The 18,107-nt window shown below is 46.9% G+C and overlaps 1 protein-coding gene across 3 annotated transcripts in view; it reads left to right on the top strand.

The window, feature by feature from the left end:
* Positions 1 to 18,107, top strand: part of DYSF (dysferlin) — a 441,189-nt gene that overhangs the window by 171,937 nt on the left and 251,145 nt on the right. The gene's annotated exons all lie outside the window — the stretch shown is intronic.

The following is an 18,107-nucleotide window of genomic DNA, read 5'->3' as shown; positions in this document are numbered from 1 at the left end:
CTGAAAAGATGGTAACAAATTGCAAGCTTTCGAGACTACATACGTCTCTTCATCAGGCAAAGACTAAAACAAATTCTGAAGAATCACATATTTATGCACAACATAGTATAGAAAAAAAAAGAAAAAAAAAAGGGAGAGGGGAAAAAAACCATGGATATAGTCCATGAGCCGGGCCAGATATCGGTACCACCCGGAGTGACTAATTTTCTTTGGTATTTTTAGGTAGATGCATGTCTGTAGTTTATTTTTTGATATGATAGCCCTTACATATACGTAGCTTATTAACCCCTTCAGCCCTAGGCCTATTTGTACCCAAGTGCCTAAGCCAATCTGACCTGTGCCACTTCATGGGCTAATAACTTTGGAACGCTTTCACCTATCCAAGCCATTCTGAGATTGTTTTCTCGTGACATATTGTACTTCACGTCAGTGCTAAATGGGAGTCAATATATTTTACCTTTCTATATAAAAAAATGCTAAATATTCGGAAATTTTGGAAAAATCGGCAATTTTTTAACTTTGAAATTCTCTGCTTTTTACAAAAATACTGATACCCCCCATAATAGTTATTAATTTACACTCCCCACATGTTTACTTCATATTGGCATCATTTTGAAAATGAAACCTTATTGTTTTACGACGTAATAGGGCTTATAGTTTTATGCGCAATTTTTCACATTTACAGCAAAACCCACTTTTCAAAGGACCAAGTCACTTCTGAAGTCACTTTAAGGGGCTTACATAACAGAAACCACCCATAAATTACCCCATTTTGCAAACTACACCCCTCAAGCTGTTCAAAACTCATTTTTAAAAACTGTTAACCCTTTAGGTGTTCCACAGGAATTTTAGCATGAGCCAAGAACCAAATATGACGATATCGGTACCACCCGGAGTGACTAGATGTAGTATTTGTAACAAAATTTAATCCAAGTTATGTAAATACACACTGAACATGTCATGTGCATATATATATATATATATATATATATATATATATATATATATATATATATATATATATATATATATATATGTTACTCCATAATATCTTCAACATCGGACTCTGAATCTGACTGTTGTTCTACTGGCTCGTCTTCAGTACCCTTGTTCTGGCATGTCTGTAATCTGCACATGTCTGTGCACTTCAGGCCATTGCTGAGGCAAGTACACTGAGGAAGTTCACATGACCGCACACACTTGCAGGACAGTAGCTGTATAATAGCTTCTGGTGCTGGTGCCCCTTGCATCCACTTGACAACAAGCTTTCCGTCGTTATCTATCATCCAACCGCAGTCTGTTGGGTTTGCAACCCATGGCTGGCTCTGCAGACTTCTCCTCCAGATCGCAGCCTGGTAGTTTGCACGCAGTGCATGCATGAAAAGGCAGTCCTGGCAAGGAGGGAGTTGACTTGACTCTACCACTCCACGTCTGGCACAGAACAGCTGATAACGGAGCCTGTTTACCTCAGTTGTTTGGGTAGTTGGCAGGTACATGTGGCAGGTGATTTCCTGTAACTTCTCAAAAAGTTCGGTAGACACTTCCCATGAACGACCAACTTCCTGAAAGGCATCCTGGTATGTCTTGTTCATCTTCAACTGCTTGAGTGTCGTCATCTTCCCACGGCCAGCGAATGCACTGACGGTGTCACAGCCTGTAAATGCATGCATACCAATCAATGAATCACATACGCTGCCTCCCAATGTTCGGCTCAGAGTGGTGATATCCAGGAATCTTGTCCGGTTCTGTGTACCGCATTTCTGGAACAGGTGGGATGGGATTTTGTGGCACATGCCCAGACACAGGACCATGACATCAGTATCCTCCGAAGTGATGATGACCGACTTGTAACCAGATTCTGCTGCATGAAGAGCATGGAGAAGGAGGCGTGTGTCTGCTTCTTCTTGATTTGACTTAAGGTCAGCAGCCTCTTCCCACTGTTCTTTGGTGATCTTAAAGCAGAGCTGCTCACATGTGACATACAGCTCCTTCTCCTCAAGCTTCTCCCTGTGGTGTTTCGCCTTCCATTCTTCTACCAGAAACTTTATGAGACTTGCCTTGTTGGAGGAACTACTTAGAAGCTTTTTCCACTGCTGGATGTTGTGCCCATGTTGAATGTTCTTGAAATGGATCCCTGTGCCTTCATATCTGTTGACTCTTTCTGTATCTTTGATGGATGTCTCCTTGTAGACGTCAAAGACAATATCAATGCGCTTGCTCTTAGCACCCTCATGGATAGCGCGACTCATTGCTGTGCCTGCTAGCTGGCCAAATGTTGCATTGTTTCCCTTCAGTTTCTGAACCAGGCTCATCCCATCAATGATGGTTGCAGAGGGCTCGGGGATCACTTCTGCAGGACGAGCATTCCTCTCCAACTCCCTTGCGAGGGCAGCCTTGTTGGTCTTGCGGATAGACCCATCACCATTGGCAAGTGCCCATGGCAATGGACCCAGGGGATGAGTCAAGACATCACTCATTTGTAGCTTTCTGTTCTCAGCTACAAGTATCATCTGGCCAAATAGGTTTCTGTCAGCCTTCAAAATTACCTCCTTGCCAAGACCTTGTCTGCGTGTCTTCATTTGGATGTTAGAGAACGTTTTAAGTTTGTTCTTCGTCATCTTGTCATGAAACAATGTAGTTGGCTTATCGGTACCCAAACGCTCATCCTTGAATGTTTGATATGCATCCTCTCCTATACTGTATGCCCCTTGAAGGTCTTTGGCTACATCTGGTGGTGCTACAGTCGCTGTTGACAAACTGATAAGTTCACCATTATGCTCTTTGTTGAAGGGGTTCACCCAACCTGTCTCCAGCAGTTGAACGAAAGATTGGACATCGGCTTCATCTCTTCTAATCCTAGACACCTGTAGGTCTGAATGGCTGAAGTCAGTATATTGTTGGCCTACCAGGGCCCTCAGCTGCCTCAAGTACATACTGCGGTACTCTGATGTCAGGTAGAACCTGGAAACAGCTCCAACTTTGAGGCTGAAGCCTTTTGTGCCCCCTGGTGTCTGGGTGTCTTTGTTGATTGTCTCTTCAATGGTCTGGTCCACAGGAATTCGTCCAAAAGGATTCTTGCTACCGATCTGGACCGAAAAGCCACCTTGCATGAAGTATTCATGGACCTCTGGGTGTTCTATGGGCAGCCGAGACATTGTGGCATAGTAATAGGTTAGGTATCGGGCATAGTTGACCTTGTCATAGGCAAAACACCATGGTATCATCTGTCGGATTGCTCCTAGGTGAAGCATCCAGTTGCCTTCTCTTGAAGCTCGAACCAGGGCCAGCATGGTCTCGACCATGTCCAAGTATGACATCCAGAATGCTGAGAGTTGTTCATTTCTGAGGGTCTCAAGATAAACTTGAAAGAGCTTCAGGGTAAGTGTGCAAGATTCATTATCCAAGAGCTTTTCGAAGGATCCCTGCGACACACTGATGCGAAAGTTTGTGATGTTCTTCAGTGTTTCATCCAGATGGTGAAGGTCCCTTGCATGGTTTTCTTCTAGCCATGGAAGGAAGTTTTTCCATGCAAGCCTCATAAGTGCTTCATAGACCAGCTTGTGTAGTCTCACTGCTCTGTTGTACCTCCGGCCGTCCATCACTCCAGACACTGATCCTTCAGCGATTACACCGGATTCAACACACAGATCTCTAAGGCCTGCATCCTGAAATCTGTTCCCTATGATAGAGAGATTACAGATTGTGTGGAAGACACCCATTCTAATTATAATGTTCTTGAACTTCTCCTGTTTCCAGATAACCTCGGCAGCTTTGGCATAGAGTGCTTGATCAAACACACACACAATTCTGCTAAGCTTCAGGGTCTGCATGATGGCATGTGTTTGCTCCAAGACTTCATTCACAGTGGACATGGCTGTTGCAGGAGCATTGATAGTGGGCAGGTAGCTTACAGTGTCCTGGGCCACTACAATGTCGCTGCGGATTTTTATGTTGAACCCAGTCCAACTGCTGGTGGTCTGATCCTCATGGTCTGACATTCTAGCCAGAAGCCAGATATGGTTTTTGGTTTTTGAATCCTGGACCTCCTTGGTAGTGTTAACATTCGAAGTCTCAATCCTGGGTGGCTCTCCCCGCTGCCCAACATTGTATATCGGTAGCATTAATTCTGTCAGAGTTATGCTTCTTTTCTTCGACTTGGTTACATCTGGCAGGACTTTCTTTGTCACAGAGCATGCAACATTGGACTGAACAGCAATGCCATTGACTCTATGAGATGTACCTGCTCCACTTAGTGTCTCCTCAAGTCTGTCAATGTTATCCCAGGCCAGGGTTGTGAACACACCTGGGTAGATACTTGCTGGCATTGGGATGTCATCCTTTGAACATTCCAACTTCTGGATACAAAGGGCTGTATCGATCTCCTCAGCCATTGAATATGACACACAGTGGCCAAGACGATTCAGAGTTCGAATCAGTTCTGTATTGCCGGTCAAAGACTTAACTGCAAAGGATAGCAGTACGTGCTTTGGTGTACACAGAACGTGTATGTGTCAGTGTGTGTGCGTGTGTTGGGGCACCTCAGGGTGTCTTCAAATGTGACATAGCCCCCTAGATTTCTTCCAGTAAAATTTGCACTCCAAAAGTCATTTGGCGCTCCTTCCCTTCCGAGGCCTGCCGTTCCCCAATACTGCAGTGTACGACAACATATCGGGTGTTGTTGTGTTCGGGAGAGATTGGTGAACAAATAGTGGGGTGCATTTTTTGCTGGTACACCTCTTAAAAATAAAAAAATGAGCCTAAAATGACACCTTCATGTAAAAAATGCACTTTTTCCATTTTCTCAACCAAGTGTTTCCAACTACTGTGAAACACTGGTTGGGTCAAAGTGGTCACTATACCCCCTAAAAGATTCCTTGGGGGTGTAGTTTCCAAAATAGGGTCACTTTTTGGGGTTTCCACTGTGGGGGTACCTCAGGCAGCCTTCAAATGTGACATGGCCCCCTAGATTTCTTCCAGTGAATCCGCCACCCAAAAACCACATAGCGCTCCTTCCGTGTTGAGCTGTGCTGTGTGCCCATACTTTAGTTTACGAGTACATGTGGGGTGTTTCTATAAACTGCAGAATTAGGGTAACCAAGTTTGGGTTTGCCGTTAACCCTTGCTAGGTTGCAGGTAAAATTGGATTACAATGTAATATCTGGAAAAAAAATGAAATTTTGAAATTTCGCCTTCATTCTGCTAAAATTCCTGTGGAACACCTAAAGGGTTAACAGTTTTTAAAAATGAGTTTTGAACAGCTTGAGGGGTGTAGTTTGCAAAATGGGGTAATTTATGGGTGGTTTCTGTTATGTAAGCCCCTTAAAGTGACTTCAGAAGTGACTTGGTCCTTTGAAAAGTGGGTTTTGCTGTAAATGTGAAAAATTGCGCATAAAACTATAAGCCCTATTACGTCGTAAAACAATAAGGTTTCATTTTCAAAATGATGCCAATATGAAGTAAACATGTGGGGAGTGTAAATTAATAACTATTATGGGGGGTATCAGTATTTTTGTAAAAAGCAGAGAATTTCAAAGTTAAAAAATTGCCGATTTTTCCAAAATTTCCGAATATTTAGCATTTTTTTATATAGAAAGGTAAAATATATTGACTCCCATTTAGCACTGACGTGAAGTACAATATGTCACGAGAAAACAATCTCAGAATGGCTTGGATAGGTGAAAGCGTTCCAAAGTTATTAGCCCATGAAGTGGCACAGGTCAGATTGGCTTAGGCACTTGGGTACAAATAGGCCTAGGGCTGAAGGGGTTAATAAGCTACGTATATGTAAGGGCTATCATATCAAAAAATAAACTACAGACATGCATCTACCTAAAAATACCAAAGAGAATTAGTCACTCCGCTTGGTACCGATATCGTCAAATTTGGTTCTTGGCTCATGGACTAATAAGCCAGGTGACATGAAGCAGAATTACCATGGGTGATAAACAGTTACGTCCATAAATATTGGGCCAATTCTTAGATAAGGATTGTTTTATTGTCCTGTGATTAAGGTCTCTGTTGTGATGACCCCACATGGTCTGATGGGCAAGTTCCTTAGTTGTAGTTAGTTGATGTAAAAAGACATAAATCCGTGTGACACATTCATTCCTGCATTTAGAGTGTCAAAGGTTGTCATCAGTTTATATTCCCAGACTCTTCTGTCTCTCTGAGTTTTGAAGTTACTTTTCAATACAAGTAATTTCATGTCCATAATGCTATGATTTGGGAGACAGAAATGTATTGCCACAGGTAGATCCATTCTTTTTTCTCTTATTGTATGGCGATCTTTCTGGTGTCTGTATGGTGTTTCTGGTGAAAGATTTCTAATCCAGTTCTAGCTGGCAAAGCTTTCCAATGCAGCTATGCCGGTCGTAAATTCCTTTCTTCAATAAAACTCCCCCCACATACATTGGCAAGGCAGCTCTTGGCTGAGTGAAAGGGAAGGGGGGGTTTGTAACCCACAGCCTGGGCTAACAAGAGAAACTCAATTTATTTGATATTTCATACAATATCGTGACAATCCCAACCTGCACAAACTCCTCATCCTGCTGATACACCAATACTGAGCCGCTGCTGCCGTATGTGTCCCTATTACTGCCCCTGATACACCAATACTGAGCCGCTGCTGCCATATGTGTCCCTATTACTGCCCCTGATACCCCAATACTGAGCCGCTGCTGCCGTATGTGTCCCTATTACTGCCCCTGATACCCCAATACTGAGCCGCTGCTGCCGTATGTGTCCTTATTACTGTACCTGATATCCCAATATTGAGCTGCTGCTGCCGTATGTGTCCCTATTACTGCCCCTGATACCCCAATACTGAGCCGCTGCTGCCGTATGTGTCCCTATTACTGCCCCTGATACCCCAATACTGAGCCGCTGCTGCCATATGTGTCCCTATTACTACACCTGATACCCCAATACTGAGCCGCTGCTGCCGTATGTGTCCCTATTACTGCCCCTGATACACCAATACTGAGCCGCTGCTGCCGTATGTGTCCCTATTACTGCCCCTGATACACCAATACTGAGCCGCTGCTGCCGTATGTGTCCCTATTACTGCCCCTGATACACCAATACTGAGCCGCTGCTGCCGTATGTGTCCCTATTACTGCCCCTGATACCCCAATACTGAGCCGCTGCTGCCGTATGTGTCCCTATTACTGCCCCTGATACCCCAATACTGAGCCGCTGCTGCCGTATGTGTCCCTATTATGACAACTGATACCCCAATACTGAGCCGCTGCTGCCATATGTGTCACTATTACTGCCCCTGATACCCCAATAATGAGCCGCTGCTGCCATATGTGTCCCTATTACTGCCCCTGATACCCCAATACTGAGCCGCTGCTGCCATATGTGTCACTATTACTGCCCCTGATACCCCAATACTGAGCCGCTGCTGCCATATGTGTCCCTATTACTGCCCCTGATACCCCAATACTGAGCCGCTGCTGCCGTATGTGTCCCTATTACTGCCCCTGATACACCAATACTGAGCCGCTGCTGCCGTATGTGTCCCTATTACTGCCCCTGATACCCCAATACTGAGCCGCTGCTGCCGTATGTGTCCCTATTACTGCCCCTGATACCCCAATACTGAGCCGCTGCTGCCGTATGTGTCCCTATTATGACAACTGATACCCCAATACTGAGCCGCTGCTGCCATATGTGTCACTATTACTGCCCCTGATACCCCAATACTGAGCCGCTGCTGCCATATGTGTCCCTATTACTGCCCCTGATACCCCAATACTGAGCCGCTGCTGCCGTATGTGTCCCTATTACTGCCCCTGATACCCCAATACTGAGCCGCTGCTGCCATATGTGTCACTATTACTGCCCCTGATACCCCAATACTGAGCCGCTGCTGCCATATCTGTCCCTATTACTGCCCCTGATACCCCAATACTGAGCCGCTGCTGCCGTATGTGTCCCTATTACTGCCCCTGATACCCCAATACTGAGCCGCTGCTGCCATATGTGTCACTATTACTGCCCCTGATACCCCAATACTGAGCCGCTGCTGCCATATGTGTCCCTATTACTGCCCCTGATACACCAATACTGAGCCGCTGCTGCCGTATGTGTCCCTATTACTGCCCCTGATACCCCAATACTGAGCCGCTGCTGCCGTATGTGACCCTATTACTACACCTGATACCCCAATACTGAGCCGCTGCTGCCGTATGTGTCCCTATTACTGCACCTGATACCCCAATACTGAGCCGCTGCTGCCGTATGTGTCCCTATTACTGCCCCTGATACCCCAATACTGAGCCGCTGCTGCCGTATGTGTCCCTATTACTGCCCCTGATATCCCAATACTGAGCCGCTGCTGCCGTATGTGTCCCTATTACTGCACCTGATACCCCAATACTGAGCCGCTGCTGCCATATGTGTCCCTATTACTGCCCCTGATACCCCAATACTGAGCCGCTGCTGCCGTATGTGACCCTATTACTGCACCTGATACCCCAATACTGAGCCTCTGCTGCCGTATGTGACCCTATTACTGCCCCTGATACCCCAATACTGAGCCGCTGCTGCCATATGTGTCCCTATTACTGCCCCTGATACCCCAATACTGAGCCGCTGCTGCCGTATGTGACCCTATTATGACAACTGATACCCCAATACTGAGCCGCTGCTGCCATATGTGTCCCTATTACTGCCCCTGATACCCCAATACTGAGCCGCTGCTGCCGTATGTGTCCCTATTACTGCCCCGATACACCAATACTGAACCTCTGCTGCCGTATGTGTCCTTATTACTTTACCTGATACCCCAATACTGAGCCGCTGCTGCCGTATGTGACCCTATTATGACAACTGATACCCCAATACTGAGCCTCTGCTGCCGTATGTGTCCCTATTACTGCCCCTCATACCCCAATACTGAGCCGCTGCTGCCGTATGTGTCCCTATTACTGCCCCTGATACCCCAATACTGAGCCTCTGCTGCCGTATGTGTCCCTATTACTGCACCTGATACCCCAATACTGAGCCGCTGCTGCCGTATGTGTCCCTATTACTGCCCCTCATACCCCAATACTGAGCCGCTGCTGCCGTATATGACCCTATTACTGCACCTGATGCCCCAATACTGAGCCGCTGCTGCCGTATGTGTCCTTATTACTGCACCTGATGCCCCAATACTGAGCCGCTGCTGCCGTATGTGTCCCTATTACTGCCCCTGATACCCCAATACTGAGCCTCTGCTGCCGTATGTGTCCCTATTACTGCACCTGATACCCCAATACTGAGCCGCTGCTGCCGTATGTGTCCCTATTACTGCCCCTCATATGTGATTAAAGTTGGTGATATCACAATTGTTAATATTTACAAGCCTCCTGCAGTACAATGGCCTACTGAAGTTATCCATGTCCATCCACATCCTACCGTGTATATAGGAGGTTTCAACAGTCACCATGAGCTCTGACAATATGCTAGTAATGACGACAATGGTGAGCACCTGGTAAACTGGTCTGACGTGCACAACACATTCTTGGTTTTTGATGCAAAGGATTTTCCAACCTTCCAATCAGCAGCCTGGCAGAGAGGATACAACCCTGATTTATGTTTCGTATCACGCAATAGAAACAATCAACCTTTATGTACAACTCGGAGTGTTCTCAAACATTTCCCTCGAAGTCAGCATCGCCCTGTCATCATCACTGTTGGAGTATCCATTCCTCTTGTAACTTCGTACCCACGTCCTCGATGGAATTTTGTTAAAGCCAACTGGAAAAAGTTTGCAGATCATCTTGACAAGTGTATTGGTTGGATACCTCCAATCAGTAAAAACTATGAGCGGTTCTGTAAAGCTGTTATTAAAGCTGCAAAGAAATGAATACCACGTGGCTTCCGCAAAGAATACATTCCAGGCTGGACTGAGGAATGTGAACAACTATACAGACAATTTCTTGAGAGTGAAGATGGTGAAATCGGTGATGAGTTGCTGAACAAACTGAATGCAGCACGTTGTGCCAAATGGATGGAAACAGTTGAGAACTTGGACTTTAAAAGGTCCAGTAGAAAAGCGTGGTCTCTTTTAAGAAAACTAGAAGGAAACCGTAAAGCAAAACAGAAAACGAATGCTGTAACTCCAAATCAAATTGCAGCACACATTGTGAACACCTCAAGAACCCCTAAAGACCGAGCTCATACCATAGAAGTTAAAAATAAGTTTAAGCTACTAAAATCATCTGTGGCATCAACTGAAGAATACTCCCGTCCTTTTACAACTTGTGACATTGAAATTGCCCTTGTTGATACTAAAAGTAACAAAGCTCCTGGATTTGATGGGATTCATCCCGAATTTCTCAAAAATTGTGGACCTTTTGCGAAAAAATGGTTGGCAAAGTTCTTCTCAGATATCATGGAGAATGCTCAAGTCCCCAGTAAATTAAAACACGCCAAGATCATTGCATTGTTAAAACCTGGGAAGCCTGAAGATAATCCATCAAGCTGTAGACCCATTGCTTTATTGAGCTGCCTTTACAAGCTGTTAGAACGCTTAATCTATAACAAGGTCAATTTAAAGATTTTTGAGTCAATACCTATAGAGCAAGCCGGCTTTAGACCTGCTCGAAACTGCAGTGACCAAGTTTTAGCCTTGACAACTTTAATTGAAGCTGAATTTCAAAAGAACAAGAAGGTTTCAATGGCGTTCATCGATCTTTCTGCCTCATATGACACTGTGTGGAGGGAAGGACTTCTATATAAGTTTCTGAAGGTGATTCCATGTAAGAAAATTATGTACCTCTTGAATAATATGATTGCAAATCGAACCTTTCAACTTATCATGGGTGATTCAACCAGTTGTAAGAAAACCTTAAACAATGGTTTGGCCCAGGGATCAGTGCTGGTACTTCTCCTGTTTGCTTTGTACCTAGCTGACATTCCTGACACAATATCACGGAAATTTGGATACGCCGATGACTGGGCTCTTGCTACAGTGAGCAAAACAATGGAGGAAGCAGAGGAGGTTCTAACAGAAGATCTTAGTGTAATGGGAACGTATTTTCGACAATGGAGGCTAAAGCCCAATCCATCAAAAACAGAAGTATGTTGCTTTCATTTACACAACGCAAGTGCTAAGACAGAATTCAAAGTACGTTTTGAAGGTCAACTTGTCAAACACAACTTCAATCCCAAGTATTTAGGCATAATCCTTGATAGAAGCCTAACCTTCAAATCTCACTTGGAAAAGACAGCACAGAAACTGAAAGCACGCAACAATATTATTCAGAAACTCTGCGGATCCTCCTGGGGTTCCTCCACACCTATCTTGAGAACGTCTACCCTTGCCTTGGTGTACTCTACCGCAGAATATTGTGCTCCAGTATGGCTGAATAGTTGTCATGTGAATGCAATCGACAATCAGTTGAACAACTCTATGCGCATAATTTCTGGTGCTATCAGACCTACGTCCGTCCACTGGTTACCTGTCTTGACCCATATCGCACTTGCAAATCTGAGAAGACAAAAGCTCCTACTTAAAGAATACATCAAAGTAGTGAATAATAAAAATCTCCCAATACATCAAAATATCCAAGATGTTCAAATACAGCGACTGAAATCAAGACATCCACCCATCCGAACCGCAATTACCCTGTATTAACAGGATTTCAATTTAGAAGAGAAATGGCGTGAACTTTGGGTCAGTGCAGTAGACGGTGAGCCTCAAACGTTTCCTCACTTTCAAAATCCACCACCAGGCTTCAATCTGCCAAGGAAAACCTGGGTCACTTTGAATCGTATCAGAACAAACTTTGGTGTCTGCGCAGATCTTATGCATAAGTGGGGAAAATCTGACTCTCCTGCCTGTGACTGTGGAGCTGGCCGTCAAACAATTCAGCACATTGTCCAGGAATGTCCCCTCAGAGCTTATACTGGTGACAAGAATGATTTCTATACTGGAAATGACAATGTTATTGCATACATAGAAAATTTCGATATCCGACTCTGATTTCTGCTCCTTTGTTCTTTTCAATCACTGTTTATCATTTATGTATTCTTATATGATGTTTAAATATATGTTCATACGATTAATAATAATAATGCCCCTCATACCCCAATACTGAGCTGCTGCTGCCGTATGTGACCCTATTACTGCACCTGATACCCTAATACTGAGCCGCTGCTGCCATATGTGTCCCTATTACTGCCCCTGATACCCCAATACTGAGCTGCTGCTGCCGTATGTCCCTATTACTGCCCCTCATACCCCAATACTGAGCCGCTGCTGCCGTATGTGTCCTTATTACTGCCCCTCATACCCCAATACTGAGCCGCTGCTGCCGTATGTGTCCTTATTACTGCCCCTCATACCCCAATACTGAGCCCCTGCTGCCATATGTGTCCCTATTACTGCACCTGATACCCTAATACTGAGCCGCTGCTGCCATATGTGTCCCTATTACTGCCCCTGATACCCCAATAGTGAGCTGCTGCTGCCGTATGTCCCTATTACTGCCCCTCATACCCCAATACTGAGCCGCTGCTGCCGTATGTGTCCTTATTACTGCCCCTCATACCCCAATACTGAGCCGCTGCTGCCGTATGTGTCCTTATTACTGCCCCTCATACCCCAATACTGAGCCCCTGCTGCCATATGTGTCCCTATTACTGCACCTGATACCCTAATACTGAGCCGCTGCTGCCATATGTGTCCCTATTACTGCCCCTGATACCCCAATAGTGAGCTGCTGCTGCCGTATGTCCCTATTACTGCCCCTCATACCCCAATACTGAGCCGCTGCTGCCGTATGTGTCCTTATTACTGCCCCTCATACCCCAATACTGAGCCGCTGCTGCCGTATGTGTCCTTATTACTGCCCCTCATACCCCAATACTGAGCCCCTGCTGCCATATGTGTCCCTATTACTGCACCTGATACCCTAATACTGAGCCGCTGCTGCCATATGTGTCCCTATTACTGCCCCTGATACCCCAATAGTGAGCTGCTGCTGCCGTATGTCCCTATTACTGCCCCTCATACCCCAATACTGAGCCGCTGCTGCCGTATGTGTCCCTATTACTGCCCCTGATACCCCAATACTGAGCCGCTGCTGCCGTATGTGTCCCTATTACTGTACCTAATACCCCAATACTGAGCCACTGCTGCCGTATGTGTCCCTATTACTGCACCTGATACCCTAATACTGAGCCGCTGCTGCCGTATGTGTCCCTATTACTGCCCCTGATACCCCAATACTGAGCCGCTGCTGCCGTATGTGTCCCTATTACTGCACCTGATACCCCAATACTGAGCCGCTGCTGCCGTATGTGTCCTTATTACTGCACCTGATATCCCAATACTGAGCCGCTGCTGCCGTATGTGTCCCTAATACTGCACCTGATACCCCAATACTGAGCCGCTGCTGCCGTATGTGTCCCTATTACTGCACCTGATACCCCAATACTGAGCCGCTGCTGCCGTATGTGTCCCTATTACTGCACCTGATACCCCAATACTGAGCCGCTGCTGCCGTATGTGTCCATATTACTGCCCCTGATACCCCAATACTGATCCGCTGCTGCCGTATGTGTCCCTATTACTACACCTGATACCCCAATACTGAGCCGCTGCTGCCGTATGTGTCCATATTACTGCCCCTGATACCCCAATACTGATCCGCTGCTGCCGTATGTGTCCCTATTACTACACCTGATACCCCAATACTGAGCCGCTCCTGCCATATGTGTCCCTATTACTGCACCTTATACTCCAATACTGAGCCGCTGCTGCCGTATGTGTCCCTATTACTGCACCTGATACCCCAATACTGAGCCACTGCTGCCGTATGTGTCCCTATTACTGCCCCTGATACCCCAATACTGAGCCGCTGCTGCCGTATGTGTCCCTATTACTACACCTGATACCCCAATACTGAGCCGCTGCTGCCGTATGTGTCCCTATTACTGCCCCTGATACCCCAATACTGAGCCGCTGCTGCCGTATGTGCCCCTATTACTGCACCTGATACCCCAATACTGAGCCGCTGCTGCCGTATGTGTCCCTATTACTGCCCCTGATACCCCAATACTGAGCCGCTGCTGCCGTATGTGTCCCTATTACTACACCTGATACCCCAATACTGAGCCGCTGCTGCCGTATGTGTCCATATTACTGCACCTGATACCCCAATACTGAGCCGCTGCTGCCGTATGTGTCCATATTACTGCACCTGATATCCCAATACTGAGCTGCTGCTGCCGTATGTGTCCCTATTACTGCACCTGATACCCCAATACTGAGCCGCTGCTGCCGTATGTGTCCCTATTACTGCCCCTGATACCCCAATACTGAGCCGCTGCTGCCGTATGTGTCCCTATTACTGCACCTGATACCCCAATACTGAGCCTCTGCTGCCGTATGTGTCCCTATTACTGTACCTGATATCCCAATACTGAGCCGCTGCTGCCGTATGTGTCCCTATTACTGCCCCTGATACCCCAATACTGAGCCGCTGCTGCCGTATGTGTCCCTATTACTCCACCTGATACCCCAATACTGAGCCGCTGCCGTATGTGTCCCTATTACTCCACCTGATACCCCAATACTGAGCCGCTGCCGTATGTGTCCCTATTACTCCACCTGATACCCCAATACTGAGCCGCTGCTGCCGTATGTGTCCCTATTACTGCCCCTGATACCCCAATACTGAGCCGCTGCTGCCGTATGTGTCCTTATTACTGCACCTGATACCCCAATACTGAGCTGCTGCTGCCGTATGTGTCCCTATTACTCCACCTGATACCCCAATACTGAGCCGCTGCCGTATGTGTCCCTATTACTCCACCTGATACCCCAATACTGAGCCGCTGCTGCCATATGTGTCCCTATTACTACACCTGATACCCCAATACTGATCCGCTGCTGCCGTATGTGTCCCTATTACTGCCCCTGATACCCCAATACTGAGCCTCTGCTGCCGTATGTGACCCTATTACTGCACCTAATACCCCAATACTGAGCCGCTGCTGCCGTATGTGTCCCTATTACTGCACCTAATACCCCAATACTGAGCCGCTGCTGCCGTATGTGTCCCTATTACTGCACCTAATACCCCAATACTGAGCCGCTGCTGCCGTATGTGTCCCTATTACTGCCCCTGATACCCCAATACTGAGCCGCTGCTGCCATATGTGTCCCTATTACTACACCTGATACCCCAATACTGATCCGCTGCTGCCGTATGTGACCCTATTACTGCACCTAATACCCCAATACTGAGCCGCTGCTGCCGTATATGTCCCTATTACTGCCCCTGATACCCCAATACTGAGCCACTGCTGCCATATGTGACCCTATTACTGCACCTGATACCCCAATACTGAGCCACTGCTGCCATATGTGACCCTATTACTGCACCTGATACCCCAATACTAAGCCGCTGCTGCCGTAAGTGTCCCTATTACTGCCCCTGATACCCCAATACTGAGCCGCTGCTGCCGTATGTGTCCCTATTACTGCCCCTGATACCCCAATACTGAGCCGCTGCTGCCGTATGTGTCCCTATTACTGCCCCTGATACCCCAATACTGAGCCGCTGCTGCCATATGTGTCCCTATTACTGCCCCTGATACCCCAATACTGAGCCGCTGCTGCCGTATGTGTCCTTATTACTGCCCCTGATACCCCAATACTGAGCCGCTGCTGCCATATGTGTCCCTATTACTGCCCCTGATATCCCAATACTGAGCCGCTGCTGCCGTATGTGTCCCTATTACTGCACCTGCTGTGTTGCACAAAAGCAGCGTTCTTCTTACTGCCCTACGTAATAATGCCACCACGGTGCCCCTTACATAGTATTAATGTCTCCTTTGTGCCCTCTAGATGGTAAAACAGACCTCTACAATATATTAATCCCCTGTGTAGGTGCCCTAAAAAATAGTGTCAGCATTTTACCCCCTAGAAAATAATAATGTCCCCGTGTGCCCCTTTTACGTGAACAATGCCCTGAGTACCCCTATAACTATAAGTGTCCCCTTAACATTTAATTATTTCCAGAGTCCCCCCTGTACAGCTCCCCTATATAAGATATATTGGGCCCACAGTTCCCCTATACACAGTAGGATGTTCCCACAACTCCCCCATGCACAGTATGATGGGCCTGCAGCTCCACACTACACAGCATGATACTCTCCTATACACAGTATAATGCCCCCAAAATGTATGATGCCCCCACAGTCGCCTCACACCATGTACAGGCCCGTCAGTATCCCACACACTGTATAATGGCCGCTTCATAGCTCCCACACTGTTTGATTGCCCCAACATTGTTCGATGGCCCCATTGAATTCCCCACACTGTATAATTGCCCCCACAGTAGTCCCCACACCATTGTATTCATGAGGTCCCCCTTAGTAGCCCCTACAATTTATACAGGCCCCTTTAATATGTCCCTTAATTTATGCTTGCCCCCTTAGTAGCATCAATATTTCTGAAGGCCCCCACGATTTGAGGGCCCCCTTAGTAGCCCGCACTATTAATGCTGCCCCCCTTAGTAGCCACCACTATTTATTCTGGACCCCTTAGTAGCCTCACTATTTATGAAGCCCTCCAAATAGCCACCAGTATTTGCAGGCCCCCTTAGTAACCATCACTGTTTATGGCCCCTGAGTAGCCCCACTATTTATGCAGGCTCCCTTAATATCCTCCACTATTTATGCTATTTATGCTGGACCCCTTAGTAACCTCACTATTTATGAGAGCCTCCTTAGTAGCCCCCACAATTTATGAGGGCCCCATTAGTAGCCCCTACTATTTATGAGAGCCCCCTTAGTAGCCTCCACCATTTATGAGGGCCCCCTTAGTAGCCCCTACTATTTATGAGAGCCCCCTTAGTAGCGTCCACCATTTATGAGGACCCCCTTAGTAGTTCCTGCTATTTATGAGAGCCCCCTTAGTAGCCCCCACTATTTATGAGGGCCCCCTTAGTAGCCCCTACTATTTATGAGGGCCCCCTTAGTAGCCGCTACTATTTATGAGAGCCCCCTTAGTAGCCCTTACTAATTATGAGAGCTCTCTTAGTAGCCCCACCATTTATGAGGACCCCCTTAGTAGCCCCTACTATTTATGAGAGCCCCCTTAGTAGCCCCTACTATTTATGAGTGCCCCCTTAGTAGCCCCTACTATTTATGAGAGCCCCCTTAGTAGCCTCCACCATTTATGAGGGCCCCTTAGTAGACCCTACTATTTATGAGAGCCCCCTTAGTAGCCTCCACCATTTATGAGGGCCCCCTTAGTAGCCCCTACTATTTGAGAGCCCCCTAAGTAGCCCCCACTATTTATGAGGGCCCCCTTAGTAGCCCCTACTATTTATGAGGGCCCCCTTAGTAGCCCCCACTATTAATGCTGACCCCCTTAGTAGCCCCTACTATTTATGAGAGCCCCCTTAATAGCCCCTACTATTTATGAGAGCCCCCTTAGTAGCCTCCAGCATTTATGAGGGCCCCCTTAGTAGCCCCTACTATTTATGAGAGCCCCCTTAGTAGCCCCCACTATTAATGCTGGCCCCCTTAGTAGCCCCCACTATTAATGCTGACCCCCTTAGTAGCCCCCACTATTAATGCTGGCCTCCTTAGTAGCCCCCACTATTAATGCTGGCCCCCTTAGTAGCCCCCACTATTAATGCTGGCCCCCTTAGTAGCCCCCACTATTAATGCTGGCCTCCTTAGTAGCCCCCACTATTAATGCTGGCCCCCTTAGTAGCCCCCACTATTAATGCTGGCCCCCTTAGTAGCCCCCACTATTAATGCTGACCCCCTTAGTAGCCCCCACTATTAATGCTGACCCCCTTAGTAGCCTTCATACACATTATAGCCATCACACAATATTAAAATAAAAAACAAACATCAAGGCAGCCAGGGCAGAGCTGGATGACAGAGCCACCTGATGAAGAGTGCTGCCGTCTTGGCGGCCCTGCCCATGGTGCTCGGAGCATCTCCTGTGCATATAGTTTCTCCAAAACGATCCCAAAACTGACCACGTGGCTCATCTTAGTGCACAGGCCGGTCAGCACCAGAGCCCAGAGTGTGGTGGGGCCCAGAAGTAAAGACGACCAGTATTCCCTTCTAGGTAGAGAGTCTAA

Source organism: Ranitomeya variabilis, chromosome 1 (assembly GCF_051348905.1).
Source record: "Ranitomeya variabilis isolate aRanVar5 chromosome 1, aRanVar5.hap1, whole genome shotgun sequence".
Classification (NCBI taxonomy): domain Eukaryota; kingdom Metazoa; phylum Chordata; class Amphibia; order Anura; family Dendrobatidae; genus Ranitomeya; species Ranitomeya variabilis.
The sequence above is the reverse complement of the archived record's forward strand: the minus strand, read 5'-3'. Positions and strand labels throughout refer to the sequence as shown.